Source organism: Pongo abelii, chromosome 15 (genome assembly GCF_028885655.2).
Source record: "Pongo abelii isolate AG06213 chromosome 15, NHGRI_mPonAbe1-v2.0_pri, whole genome shotgun sequence".
Taxonomy (NCBI): Eukaryota; Metazoa; Chordata; class Mammalia; order Primates; family Hominidae; genus Pongo; species Pongo abelii.
In genome coordinates, this window is record NC_072000.2 from 105,399,191 (window position 1) to 105,413,223 (window position 14,033).

The following is a 14,033-nucleotide window of genomic DNA, read 5'->3' on the forward strand; positions in this document are numbered from 1 at the left end:
TAGGTTAATTAATGCATATGTGAAACATTGAGCTCAGTTAATGAAAGAAATATGGTATTTGTGGAAATGATTATATGGATGAATGTTAGGGATATTCAAGAATCTTATTCTTTTTTTGAAAACTTAGGTGTATTTCCTTGTTAGTGAATTAGTCAACAAACAAATTTACATGGTAATAGAGAAAGAGGGCTGATCCTGGACCAGTGATGGCAACTGGTGGTATGTGAGTCATGCACAGTGAATATCATGTGTCTGGAACTCTGAGGTCCAATACAATTGGATCTGGTCCATTCCCCCTTATAAACAGATATCAGGATACAGGATATAGAAGGATCTTCTTCATGATCTTTGTGCTCATGAATTTAAAAAATATTATTGTAAAAGAATCAAGGGCAGGATGAATAAATCGATGTATAAATGAAGAAGATAAGGAGGTGAAGCATTGTTTATTACTAAAATACGTATTAAGAAAAATGGATTTTAATTTAAATTGGAATGGATAATATAGGCATGGATGAAAGGTATTATGTCTTGGATCAAAAATAACATAGATTGTGATAGGTTATATTATTACTTTCAGTTAGTTGCAACCTTGAAGTCTATTTTATTAATAAATATTACTGTTAATTAATAAAAGCCAAAGTGACAATGTAAATGAATGGTGAAATGTATGGATTGATGGAAAGAATGTCTCAATATTTTTATCATCTTCTCTGCTTTGTACTCTTCAGAATGGATGCACTGAGCTGATTATGAATTTAGCCCTGATCAAGACTTGTGTTGCTGTCATGATATGAAAGATTCCAGTGTGAGTAACAGCCAAGTTCTTGTGGTGTTTGGGTGGTTTGTTTAAGGATATTTACTGTGTTATTGAAAATAAAAAAAGTCAAATAATATGTATATATATATAATGAATATCAATGATAGAATTGAATTATGTGAACCATAAAATTTTTATAATTATTACACATGAATTACTGAATTAATCAACAAATAATGTCGAATTGCATGAAGAGAAAGTGGGCCCTTCCTGGACCAATGATGACAAATACCGGCGTATGAGTCTTGGATGATGAATAATACGTGTCTGGAACTCTGAGGTCCATCACAAAAGAAAGCCAGTTCTTTCTGCTCATGTATTTTCATTCTGTTATTATAATTGGATCAATAAAAGAATCAATCAACAAATATATAACTAAATAAAGATGACTCGTGTGAAGCATTGTCCAATTATAAAAATAGATGGTGTGGCAAGAAGTAATATTAATATGTACTGGAAACTCTGAAGTCCAAAGAGAAATAAATGGTACATGATTGTTAAATCTTTGGCTAAGTATGATGTAGACAGTAATAGGTAAATATCTGTGTTCATTTTCTAGGTCAATGGCAAGATTGACATTGTTAGCCTACATAGGAGAAAAATAAGCATTATTACAAATTACTAATTATGTATGACTGACTAACTGGAAAGAGGAATTGAAGGACCAGTGGAAAGAATGTTACAACCTTTTAAAATCATTTGCTCTGCTCTGTGATCCTCAGAATGAATGCACTTGAGTTGATTGAAGCACGCTTCCATGGTCATGAGCTCTGTGGTTGCATCTGTGTGATAGGAGCATGCAGACCAATGTGAGTAGTAATCAGTGTTCTTATACCAAATCCAGCAATTTTTAGAATGGTATTTGCTGCATTATTTTAGAGTTTTAAATATAATCAGTAAGAGAATCTGCCCATGTTAAATATCACATTGATATGAAGCATTTATACTGAGTAATGCATCTATGGAAAAGCTCAGTTGATGAAAGAAATTTGGTCTCTGTGGAAAGGATTATATAGATGGATGTTAGGGATATTCAGAATATAATTCTTATTTTTCTTTTCAGATTTTTGTGTATTGCTTTGTTAATACATTAATCAATAAACAAATTTAGATGGGAATAGAGAAAGAGGGCTGATCCTGGACCAGTGATGACCACTGGTGGCATATGAGTCATGCACATGAATACCATGTTTCTAGAACTCTGAGGTCCAACACAAATGGGATCTAGTCCATTCCTCCTTTGTGAAGGGATCCGATGGACAGATATCAGGATATGCAAGGATCTTTTTCGGGATTTTTGTGTTAGTATTTAAAAAATATTATTGTAAAATAATCAAGGGCAGGATAAATAAATGAATGTATAAATGAACAGAAATGAAGAGAGTGAAGTATTGTTTATTGCTAAAATATGTAATAAAGAAAATGGATTATTAGTATAAGTTAGAATGGATAATATATGGATCGAGTTATGTCTTGGATTAAAGATGACATCAACTGTGATGGATAATAGTTATTACTCTCAGTCAGTTACATGTTTGAAGTTCATTTTATTGAGAGAAAAATAAGCAAAGATTTCTATAAATTATTATTATTATTATTATTATTACTTTGAGACAGAGTTTCACTCTTGTCGCCCAGGTTGGAGTGCTGTGGGACAATCTTGGCTCACTGCACCCTCCGCCTCCTGGGTTCAAGTGATTCCCCTGTCTCAGCCTCCCAAGTAGCTGGGATTACAGGCGCCTGCCACCATGCCTGGCTAATTTTTGTATTTTTAGTAGAGATGGGGTTTCACCGTGTTGGTCAGGCTGGTCTCGAACTCCTGACCTCAGGTGATCCACCCACCGCAGCCTCCCAAAGTGCTGGGATTACAGGAGTGAGCCACTGCGCATGGCCCTATAAATTATTAAAAACCAAAAAGATGATACAAACGAATGGTGGAATATATCAGTCAGTGGAGAGAAATTCTCAATGTTTTATCATCTTCTCTGCTTCGTATAAAGATGGATCAGAATGGATGCATCAAGTGGGCTTCTGCTTGATGGAAACCTGTATTGCTGTTGCGTTTGGAAAGAAACTAATGTGAGTAATAGCCAAAATTTTTGTCTTCCTTTTGGGTACTTGTCTAAAGGTATTCACAATATTATTAAAAATTTTAAATTATTATAAAATTAACCATGGCCCAATGGTTAAAGTAATATAGAACAGTATGTTTATTAATCAATAATGTGCCACATAGAGGTGAATGAATGAAAGCGACATTGTCTAATGTGGAAAAGGATTCTGTAGACAGATGCTTGGTATGTCTGGCATCATGTTCATAGGTTTTTGTGAATCATGTTCTTATTTTACTCTTATGAATTGATTAATGATTTATTCAAAACAAAGGTAGAAATGAATGAAAATTGAGACCAATGGTGGCGTGAGCCATATACAATGAGTAAAACATGTCTGGACTTTGATGTCCAACACAAAAGACATATAGTCCATATTCTTGATATAAGGCATCCTCTAGGCCCATGTTGGGAATATCCAAGGATCTTGGGCTTGGTCTTTGTGTTCATATATTTTCATTCTAGTATTATAATAGGACCAATGAAATAACCAATCAATAAGTAAATAAATTAATGAAGTATTGTTCAAATTAAAAATATGTAGTGAGCAAAGAAACACTACTAATATATTATGAAAATACTAAACTCTAATTTGAAATACACTTTACATGACTCTTACCTCCTTAGCTCAGGATGGTGTAGATGGTATAAGTTACAGACACTGTTCATGTTCTGGATAGATGGCGATTTTGAATTTGTTCATTCTCTTAAGAGAAAAGAATAATCTAAATGTGTGATTACTGAAATTACTGACTAAAGGTGAAAAGCAAGGATTAATGCAGAGAACGTCTCAGATGTCTGTTCTCCTTCTTCATTTTAAAATCATCTGTTCTGTCCTGTATTTCTCACACTGGACCCATCTGAGCTGATTTAAGAATTCTCCCATGGTTATGACTGTATGATTGAATCTCTGTTAAGACCAATGTGAGTTTGAGTCAAAATTTTTGTCATGGCTTGGGTGGTTTGTTTAAGGATGTTCATTATATTATTAAAAAGTGTGAAATATAATCACAAAAGTCCTAATGTAAACATCATAATTTGGGATTAACATGAATCATTACACTGATTAATGCATATATGAAAAATTGAGGATAAATGATAAAATTTAAATACTGACATGTGAATAATGATGGCTACCTAACAAATTGATATGCTTTTGTTGGAGGTTTGTGAATCATAGGCTTTAAAAAATATTATCAGTTAATTTATGAATTAATCAATAAACAATGTAGTAAAGAATGAAGAGAAAGTGGGCCTTCCTGGACCAATGATGACAACTGCCGGCGTATGAGTGTTGGGTGATGAATAATACGTGTCTAGAACTCTGAGGTCCAACACACAAAACACCTCAATAAGCAAGGATCAGTGGAGGAATATCTAGTTTAAAAAAAAAGTCATCTTCTCTTTTTTGTACTCCTCAGAGCGATAATCTCGAGGTGATTTATGCATTCTTCCATGGCCACCAGCCTTATGGCTGCATCTCCGCGTTAGAGCTTAGAGATCAATGTGAGTAATAGTCAAAGTTCTTGGTGTGGTTTAGGGGATTTAAGGTATTCACTGCATTACTAAAAAGTGTGAAATATAATCACATAAGGCCCGCTGTTACAAATGACAAATATGAAGCATTATATTGATTAATACATGTGTGAAAAGCTGAGGATAATTAAAGCAGGAGATACATGGAGATGAGATGATAATATGTACAGATTAAGAATATCAAGGCTGTTCTTTGGGTTTTGTGAATCATAGGGTTTTAATTTATTATTAGTGAACTAATGATTAAATTAACAGGCAATATAGAAATGAATGGAGAAAAGGATGCCCAATCCTGGATCGATGATGACCACTGGTGGCGTATGAGTCGTACATGATGAATATGTGTCTGGAACTCTGAGGTCCTTCACAAAAGAAATCGGGTCTTTTTGTTCATGCATTCTTATGTTATGATTGGGTCAATGAAAGAATCAGTAAACAAATATATAAATGAATCAAGGTAAAATGGGGGAAACATTGTCTAATTATAAAAACTTGTAGTGAGCCAAGGAATTTTGTTAATATATATATAGAAAACACTAAAATGCAAAGAGAAGTAAATGGTGCATAACGGTTTATTTTGGCAAAGGATGATATGGACAGTATTAATTAGATAATGTTTTTGTTCTGGGTCAGTAACAAGTTCAAAATTGTTCATTTTAAGAGAGAAGGAAATAAAATATACTCCAAGTAATGATTGCCTGAATTAATGATTAAATGGAAGATGATAAGCAAGGATCAATGGAGGATTTTCTCATTTTTTAGTCATCTGTTTTGTTCTGTACTCCTCAGAATAGATGCTTTAGAGGTGATTCAGTCTCTCATCCCTGCTCACCAGCACGTTGGCTGCATCTCGTGTTAGCATATGAAGACCAGTGTGAGCAATAGTCAATGCTCTTGTCTTTGTTGGTGTAGCTTTTTAAAAAGGGTATTTCCTATATTATTAAAATCTGTTAAATATAACCAAAGAGACCCAAACATGCCAATTTTACTATCAGATTGATAGATGTATTATAGTGATTGGTCAATATATGGACCAAAGAAGGTCATTACCACGGAAGACGGTAATGAAGAGATTTAGTCTGTGGAAATGAATCTGTAGATGAATGTTAGGAATCTTTATGAATATTATTCTTGTATTTTCTGACTGATATGTATTTCTTATTAATAAATTAATCAATGGATAAATTTGTATTAGTGTGAAATCAAAGAGATCCTGGACCAATGATGACTACTGGTATGAGTCACGTATAATGAACACCACGTGTCTGGAACTGTGAAGTCCAACACAAATGGGATGTAATCCATTCCCCATTTTGAAGGGATCTTATGCACAAATGTCAGAATATATGAGGACCTTGTTGTTGATATTTGTGTTCATGAATTTTAAAAATATTATTGTAAACGAATCAAGGGCAGAATAAATAAACAAATTTATAAATTAATAGAGACGAAGAGGGTGAAGCATTATTTATTACTAAACTTCATAGTAAGGAAAATGAATATTAATAGAAATGGAATGGGTAATAAATTGATCAAGGATATTATGTCTTGGACTAAGGATGCCATAGACTGTAATAGGTAACAGTTCTTGCTCTCATTCAGTTGCAAATTTTGAAGTTTATTACTTGCAAAATATATAAATATTAGCATAAATTAATAAAAGCCTAAAAGGCAATGTTAACAAATGGTAGACAACGTGGATCAATGGAGAGAACATCTCAATGTTTTTCTATGCTTTCTACTCTTCAGAATGGATGCAGTGAGCTGTTTCAACCATTCTGTTGGGATCAAGATTGTTGTGTTGCCTCTGTGTTTGGAAAGAGGCCAAGGTGAGTTATAGTCAAAGTTCTTGTTTTCAGTAATTTGTTTGAAGATATTCTTGGTATTACTATAAAATGTGTTAAATTATTCAGTTAGAGAGGAGAAATAAGTTCAAGAAAAATATTATACAACATGGTGACTATAGTTAATTTTATACATCATATTCTTGAAAAATGCTAGAGAGTAGATGTTAAGTGTTCTCACCACAAAATGATAACTCTGAGATGTAATACATATATCAGTTAGATAGATTTAGTTATTCCACAATGTGTATATACTTTAGAACATCATGTTGTGCATGATAAATACAAGCAATTTTATCTGTCAATCAAAAAATTTTAAAGTATTAAATCATTACACAGTTAACCACTGCTCAATAATGAGTATGACTGAAACAGTATGTTGTTTATCATGTGGAACATTGAGGTCAATAAATGAAAGAGATCTAGTCTATGTTGAAGGTGACTCTGTAGATGTTATAGATATTCAAAGACCTTGTTGGTTTTGTCTGAACCATGTATTTGTTTTTATTAATGTCAATAATATGATCATTTAATTGATAAAAATGTAGGAACACATGAAGGAGAGGAGACCCAATCATGGACCAATGATGACAAATGGTGGCATTGGAGTTATGGACGATGAATGATATGTGTCTGAAACTCTGAGGTCCAACACAACACATAATTAGTCTATTCTCTCTGTTGAAATTGACTTACAGAGAAATGTCAGGAATATATAGATAATATCTATGTATTGATTCCATAGATTGATATTTATTATTACCATTGGATCAATGATAGATCCATTAAACTAATATAAATTAATGTATAAAGAACAAGAGAGTCAAGCATTGTCCAATATGAACATATGTGTGGAGTCAAGAAATATTACTAATCAAAATTTAAAGCACTGACATTCATTTACAAATAAATGGATAAAAGATATTAACACTTTTGGTAAGAATAATATAGAAATTGATAAGTAAGAGTTGATTTTATTGTTCTGGGTTAGTCTCATGATAGAAGTGTTCATTTGCATAAGATAAATATATATATACACACACACACACACACAGTGAACAAATAATAAATGCCTAAGTGACCTAGTAAATGAAATACAGAAAGCAGGAATCAAGAATCAATGGAGATAAGGTCTTAATTTTGTTATCGTTTGCTCTGCTTCGTACCCTTAGAATGGATACGCTCAGGTGATTTAAGCAGTCTTCCATGGTCACGAGCTCTGTGGTTGCCTCTGTATATTAAGAGCACAGAGATTAAAGTGAGTAATGGCTCACATTCTTTTCTTGGTTTCAATATTTCTTTTATCTTAAGATTATTCACTATATTATTAAAAAGCATGATATATAATGAATGCAATTATAACCCAGTAATAAATACGAGATATATGAAATAGTATATCAATTCATGCATATATAAAAAATAGGGTAGTTAATGAAACTGTTATGTTGATGTGAGAATAATTCTATATAGAAATTAGGGATATAAGGAGTCTTCTTGAGTTTTCGTGACTAATAATACTATAATTTTATGATTTAATGAATTAATCAGTAAACAAATGTAGGTGACAATAGAGCAAAAGGGCCAATCCTAGATCAATGATTTCTACTGGTGGCATATGAGTCATATATGATGAATACGTGTCTGGAACTCTGAGGTCCAATGTGAAAGAGATGTAGTTCATTCACTCTGGTTTAAGTGACCGTGTAGCCAGTTGTCAGGAATATACAAGGATCTTGGTTTTGGCCTTTTCATTCTATGCAGAGAATGTCTTTTTTTTTTTTTTTTTTTGCTGTTTTCTCTGATTTATATTTCTCAGAATGGACCCACTCAAGCTGACTTCAGAATTCCTCCTTGGTCACAAGCTTTTTGATTGCATGTCTGCATTAGGCGCCTAGAGAACAATGTGAGTAATAGCTAAAGTTCTTATCTTGTTTTGCATAGTTTGTTTATGGGCAGTCACTGTATAATTCAAAAGTGTGAAATATAATCAAAGAAGGTGAGCTGTAGCTTAGTAATAAGCATGGGATTTATATGAGGTATTGTATTTTTTAGTGTATACATGAAATACTACAATTATTATTAACATAAGAGATATTGAAGTGAGAATGATTTTAAGTACATGTTAGGGATATAAATCTCTTGCATTTTTGTGAATCACAGAGTTTTAAAATTATAACTATTAAATTAATGTATAAATAACTTAGAAATGAATTGAGGAAAAGTGGGCCCTCCTGGATCAATGATAAAACTTGCTGACATATGAGTCTTGGATAATGGATGATACGTGTGTGGAACTCTGAGGTCCAACACAAAAGAAAGGTGATTTTTTTTCATGCACTTTCATTCTATTATTGTAATCAGATCAATAAAAGAATCAATGAACAAAAATATAAGTAAATCGAGATAAAATAGATGAGGCATTGTCCAAATATAGAAATATGTGGCAAGGTAAGAGTACTATTACTATATGTTGAAAACATGAAATTCAATGAGAAATTAATGGTATGTGACTTTTACCTCTTTGGCTAATAATGCACATTTTAAATTATAGACAATGTTCATGCACTGAGTCTGTGGCAAATTTGAAGTTGTTCATTTTTAGAGAAAATGTAATACCCTCCCAATGAATGTTTGCCTTAATTACTGGCTAAACGGTAGACACAATGCAGGGAACCATTGCCATAAGGTCTCAAATTTTTTATCAACAGTCCTACTTTGTACACCTCAGAATGGGCTCACCTGAGTTGTCTCAAGCACCCCTTCATGCCCTCGGGCTGTGCAGTTGCATCTGTGTGTTAGGAGCTTGGAGGCCACTGTAAGTAATAGTCAATGTTCTTCGCTTGAGTGCTTTTTTTAAGGATAGTTATTACAGTATTAAAAATTATACAATATATTAAAGAAGGCCAACTGCAGCCCAGTGACAAACATGAAATTGATATGAAGTAGTATATTGATTAATTCATTGAATTAATTCATTTAAGAAAACTAAGGATATTTAGTCAAGGAGGTACATTGACCTGAGAATGATTCTATACACATATTAGGGACATCAAATCTTTTTTCAGGTTTTGTGCATTATAGCACTTTAAACATATTACTAGTAAATTGCTGAATTAATCAATAAACAATGTAGAAACAAATGAAGAAAAGATTGGCCATTTCTGGACCAATGATGATGACTGGTGGTGTATGAGTCAAAGGTGATGAATCATAAGTGTCTTTGTTAGTGGCAAGTTCAGAGTCGTTTGTTTTAAGAGAATATGAAATAAATATATTCCAAATAATGATGATTTAAGTGACTAAATGAAAGGTGAAAGGCAAGGATCACTGGAGGAATGTCTGAATTTTTAAATCATCTGTTCTCTTTATACTCCTCAGAATGGCCCCATTCCAGCTGATACAAGCACTCTTCCATGGCATGCACACTATGGTTGGTTCTCTGTGTTAGGAACACACAAACCATTGGGAGTATGCATTCATTTCCTCTCTTTACAAGGTCCAGTAAGTTGGTGTCAGTGATATACAAGAATCTTTGTGTTCATGCATTTTTTTTTTTTTGAGATGGAGTCTCTCTCTGTTGCTCAGGCTGGGGTGCAGTGCTGTGATCTTGGCTCACTGCAACCTCTGCCTCCCAGGCATCATCACTGGTCCAGAAATGGCCCATCTTTTCTTCATTTGTTTCTACATTGTTTATTGATTAATTCAGCAATTTACTAATAATATGTTTAAAGTGCTATAATGCACAAAACCTGAAAAAAAGCCTTGATGCTTTTTAATATTTGTATAGAATCATTCTCAGGTCAATGTACCTCCTTTACTAAATATCCTTAGTTTTCTTAAATGAATTAATTAAATGAATTAATCAATATACTACTTCATATCAATTTCATGTTTGTCACTGGGCCGCAGTTGGCCTTCTTTAATATATTGTATAATTTTTAATACTGTAGTAAAATTAGCCAGTACAGATGGGGTTTCACCATGTTGCCCAGGCTGGTCTTGAACTCCTGACCTTGTGATCCACCCACCTTGACCTCCCAAAGTGCTGGGATTACAGGCATAAGCCACCACGCCTGGCTGTGTTCATGGATTCTTGAAAATTGTAAGGAATCACTGATAGAGTAGATAAACAAACATATAATGAATAAACATCAAGGTGGTAAAGCGTGCTCATTGTTAAAATATACAGGAGGGAAAAATAGTATTAATATAAATTGGAACAAGTGTATTTTGTCTTAGACTAATGGTGATAACAGAAAGCGAGAAGTAACGGTTTTTGATCTGGTTCACTTGTGTATTTCATGTTTGGTTTACTAAGAGAAAAAGAAATAAATATTGATGTAAATTTATAAATGCCTGAATGACTATATAAAAGGATGGAGGAATCTGTGGCTCAATGAAGAGAATGTGTAATCATCTCTTGTGCTCTGATTTGCATATTCTTCCATGCTCACAAACTCTGTGTTTATATCTGTGTGTTAGGAGCATAGAGACCAGCATCAGCAATGGTAAAAATTGTCTTCGTTTGAGTGATTCAAAGACAGTCAATCATGCTGATGTTTTATTTCAGATTGATATGCAGTACTATGTTGATTAATGCTGTGTGAAAAATTGAATTCATTTAAAGAAAGGGATTTAGGCTCTTTGTGATAGTATAGATGAATGTGAGTGATACTGAAGAGCTTATTTTTTTGTGGTTTATGTGTATGTCTTTATTAATGAATTACTCAATAAATGAGTGTAGGTAAGAATGAAGAGAAAGAAGGCCAATCCTGGACCGTTGATGACAACTGGTGGGTTATGTGGTTGTATATGCTGGTTGTATATGAAGAATATTACATATCTGAAACTTTGATGTCCAACACAAATAGAATCTAGTTCATTCCCGTGTTTAAAGTGATGTAATAGACAGATACCAGAAATATACAAGGAGTTTGTGATTAGTCTTGTGAGCATGAGGTTTAAAAATACTGTAAAAGTAGCAATGGCAGAATAAACAAATAAATGTACAAATAAAACAAAAATGAAGAGGACAAAGCATTGTTCATTGCTGAAATATGCAGTAAGGAAAATATTGCTAATGTACATTGGAATGGATAATAAATGGACCACATGTATAATATTTCTGACTAAAGATGATAGAGAAAATAGTAATAATTACTGATAAATAATAGCCAGTTATTGCCCCAAGTCAATTACAAGTTTGAAGGTTATAAGAAGAAAAATAAATAAATATTACCATGAATTAATAAATACCCAAATGACTAGGTGAATGAAAGAAAGAAATTATAGATCAACAGACAGAATATCTCAACCTTTTTATCATTATCTCCACCTAGCACCCTTCAGCGCAGATGCAATTAGCTGATTTGAGCGCTCTGCATTGATCAAGTTTCTCATGTTAACTCCGTTCAAAAAGAGACCAATGTGAATATAGTCTATGTTCTTGTCTTGGTTTCAGTTATTTGCTTGAGAGTATTCATGGTATTATTAAAAAGTATTAATCAAATAGTTATTTAAGGCCCAATAACAAGTATAATGTGAAATATGATGTTGATTAATCCCTAATGTTGACATCGTTAAGTGAAAAAGATGGAATGTGTATGGGAAATGGTTGTATTGATAGCTCTTAGCACTATTCTAGCATTTTATTTTTGCATTTTTCTGACTCAGTGATTTTCAGTGAATTAGTGATTCAGTCTCTGCAAATGTAAGATTGAATGAAGAAAAAGCTGGCCAATGAGTACGCATAGAACAACGATTACAAATAGTGGTGCAGGAGTCTTAAACTATGAGTAATATGCGTGTGGAACTCTGAGCATCAACACAAAACGTATTTAGTCTATTCCTTCTGTTTGGAATAATCCTATAGACAGATGTTTGGGATATATAAAGACCATGTTCTTATTTTAGATTCGTAGATTAGATTTATTAATATTAGGGAATTCATGATAGGACCATTGAACAAATATAAGTAAATAGATAAAATTGAAGAGAGTGCAGCGTTGTTCAGCTATAAAAGTATATAGTGAGGCAATCAAGATTATTAATACAAGTAGAGAAAACTGACATCCATTAAGAAAATATTGGATCAAAGATGTTCCCTCTTTCTTTGGCTTAAGATCGTGTAGACACTAATAGTAAGAATCAATGTTACTGTTCTGAACCAGTTCCTCTAAGTTTGAGGTTGTCCCTTTTGTTAAGAGAAAAAACATATACTTCATGGAAAATTGTGAAGTACCTGAATGATTAAGTAAATGAAATGCAGAAAGCAAGAATTATAGAGGATTAGGTGTCTGTTTTTTAAAATATCGACTCTGCTTTGTTTTCCTCAGAATGGGTGCACTTGAGCCGATTGAAACATTCCTCCTTGCATCTTTGTTCTATGATTGCATCTATTTGTTAGTAGCATAGAGACCAATGTGAGTAATCATTAAAATTCTTCTCTTGGTTTGAGTGGTTATTTCAAAATACTCAACGAATTACTAAAAAAGTGCATACTATAATCAAAGATGACGAGTAGTATTGTAGCAATAAATACGAGACTCATGTGAAGCATTGTATTGATAATGCATCTATGAAAAACTGAGGATAGTGAATGAAACAGCTGTATCCATATTAGAATGATTCATTGTAGGGATTAGGAATCTCTAGGCTCTTATTGGGATTTCATGAACCATGATTTTAAAATTTGTGGTCAGTGGATTAATAAATCATTAATAAGCAATTAGAAGTGAGTGGAGAGAAAGAGCACGTGTCCTGTGGATCGATGATGACTACTGGTGGCGTATGAGTCATCTACAATGAATACGTCTCTGGAACTCTGAGGTCTGTCACAAAAGAAATCTAGCCCATTTTCTATGTTTGATACAATCCTTTAGACGGGTATCATGAACATAGAGTGGGTTTGTTTTTGGTCTTTGTGCTCATACATTTTCATTCTATTTTTATTATTGGGTTAATGTGAGAATCAATAAACAAATATAAAAATAAAGATATATTGGGTGAAGTGTTGCTCAATTATAAAAATAGGTAGTGAGACAAGAAATACTATTAATATGTATTGGAAATAGTGAAGTTCTAGGAGGAATAAATGGTACATGTCTGTCACCTCTTTGGCTAATGATGATACAGAGAGGATAATTATAGACAGTGTTTATATTCTGGGTCAGTGGAAAATTCAGAATTGTTCATCTTTTTAAGAGAAAGTGAAATAAATATACTGTACTCTAAATAATGGTAGCCTAAATGACTAAAGAAATGTGAAAAGCAAGGATCAATGGTGATAATGTCTGAAATTTGTTATCATCTTGTTTGTGCTGTACTCCTCAGAATGGACATCCTTGTTCTGTCTTGAGAATTCCTCTAGGGTCACATGCTCTGTTTGCACCGTGCTTAGGAAGGAGCATGCAGACCAATGTGAGTAATGGTCAAAGTCCTTATTGTGGTTTGGGTGGTTTGTTGAAGAGTAATCAATGTATCACTAAAAAGTGTGAAATATAGTCAAAGATGGTCAATATTATCCCTATGGTAGACATGGCAGTGACATGAAGTGTTATACTGATAATGGATGTATGAAAAACCGAGGATAATTAATGAAACAGATAATGTTAATGTTAGAATGATTCTGGATACAGATCAGAAATATCAAGGCTGTTCTTGGAGTTTTTCGAATCATAGGCTTTGAAATTATTATTAGTGAATTAATGAGGCAACCAACAG

General features: G+C 33.1%; 1 long non-coding RNA gene, 11 other non-coding genes and 3 pseudogenes across 12 annotated transcripts; all 15 read left to right on the forward strand.

Moving 5' to 3' along the window:
- The first annotated feature begins 196 nt into the window (after nt 1-196).
- Nucleotides 197-271, forward strand: LOC112128882 (small nucleolar RNA SNORD113/SNORD114 family). Its single transcript, XR_002911333.1, has one exon. It is a non-coding gene; the product is annotated as a small nucleolar RNA SNORD113/SNORD114 family (small nucleolar RNA).
- Nucleotides 272-1,031: 760 nt separating this feature from the next.
- Nucleotides 1,032-1,106, forward strand: LOC112128881 (small nucleolar RNA SNORD113/SNORD114 family). Its single transcript, XR_002911332.1, has one exon. It is a non-coding gene; the product is annotated as a small nucleolar RNA SNORD113/SNORD114 family (small nucleolar RNA).
- An 852-nt stretch (nt 1,107-1,958) lies between these two features.
- On the forward strand, nt 1,959-2,032 carry LOC112128887 (small nucleolar RNA SNORD113/SNORD114 family). Its single transcript, XR_002911338.1, has one exon. It is a non-coding gene; the product is annotated as a small nucleolar RNA SNORD113/SNORD114 family (small nucleolar RNA).
- A 1,183-nt stretch (nt 2,033-3,215) lies between these two features.
- LOC112128920 (small nucleolar RNA SNORD113/SNORD114 family) lies at nt 3,216-3,286 on the forward strand (annotated as a pseudogene).
- Nucleotides 3,287-4,191: 905 nt separating this feature from the next.
- LOC112128890 (small nucleolar RNA SNORD113/SNORD114 family) lies at nt 4,192-4,266 on the forward strand. Its single transcript, XR_002911341.1, has one exon. It is a non-coding gene; the product is annotated as a small nucleolar RNA SNORD113/SNORD114 family (small nucleolar RNA).
- Nucleotides 4,267-4,760: 494 nt separating this feature from the next.
- LOC112128876 (small nucleolar RNA SNORD113/SNORD114 family) lies at nt 4,761-4,832 on the forward strand. Its single transcript, XR_002911327.1, has one exon. It is a non-coding gene; the product is annotated as a small nucleolar RNA SNORD113/SNORD114 family (small nucleolar RNA).
- Nucleotides 4,833-5,681: 849 nt separating this feature from the next.
- On the forward strand, nt 5,682-5,751 carry LOC112128898 (small nucleolar RNA SNORD113/SNORD114 family; annotated as a pseudogene).
- A 1,137-nt stretch (nt 5,752-6,888) lies between these two features.
- Nucleotides 6,889-6,963, forward strand: LOC112128883 (small nucleolar RNA SNORD113/SNORD114 family). Its single transcript, XR_002911334.1, has one exon. It is a non-coding gene; the product is annotated as a small nucleolar RNA SNORD113/SNORD114 family (small nucleolar RNA).
- A 301-nt stretch (nt 6,964-7,264) lies between these two features.
- Nucleotides 7,265-9,120, forward strand: LOC134759979 (uncharacterized). The gene is made up of 3 exons (XR_010136884.1): nt 7,265-7,569; nt 8,128-8,214; nt 9,020-9,120. It is a non-coding gene; the product is annotated as an uncharacterized LOC134759979 (long non-coding RNA).
- LOC112128891 (small nucleolar RNA SNORD113/SNORD114 family) lies at nt 7,900-7,971 on the forward strand. The gene has a single exon (XR_002911342.1). It is a non-coding gene; the product is annotated as a small nucleolar RNA SNORD113/SNORD114 family (small nucleolar RNA).
- On the forward strand, nt 8,544-8,618 carry LOC112128895 (small nucleolar RNA SNORD113/SNORD114 family). Its single transcript, XR_002911346.2, has one exon. It is a non-coding gene; the product is annotated as a small nucleolar RNA SNORD113/SNORD114 family (small nucleolar RNA).
- Nucleotides 9,121-9,473: 353 nt separating the features above from the next.
- Nucleotides 9,474-9,550, forward strand: LOC112128916 (small nucleolar RNA SNORD113/SNORD114 family). The gene has a single exon (XR_002911363.3). It is a non-coding gene; the product is annotated as a small nucleolar RNA SNORD113/SNORD114 family (small nucleolar RNA).
- A 1,534-nt stretch (nt 9,551-11,084) lies between these two features.
- LOC112128905 (small nucleolar RNA SNORD113/SNORD114 family) lies at nt 11,085-11,173 on the forward strand (annotated as a pseudogene).
- An 888-nt stretch (nt 11,174-12,061) lies between these two features.
- On the forward strand, nt 12,062-12,136 carry LOC112128915 (small nucleolar RNA SNORD113/SNORD114 family). Its single transcript, XR_002911362.1, has one exon. It is a non-coding gene; the product is annotated as a small nucleolar RNA SNORD113/SNORD114 family (small nucleolar RNA).
- Nucleotides 12,137-13,073: 937 nt separating this feature from the next.
- LOC112128888 (small nucleolar RNA SNORD113/SNORD114 family) lies at nt 13,074-13,145 on the forward strand. The gene has a single exon (XR_002911339.1). It is a non-coding gene; the product is annotated as a small nucleolar RNA SNORD113/SNORD114 family (small nucleolar RNA).
- The last annotated feature ends 888 nt before the right edge of the window (nt 13,146-14,033 follow it).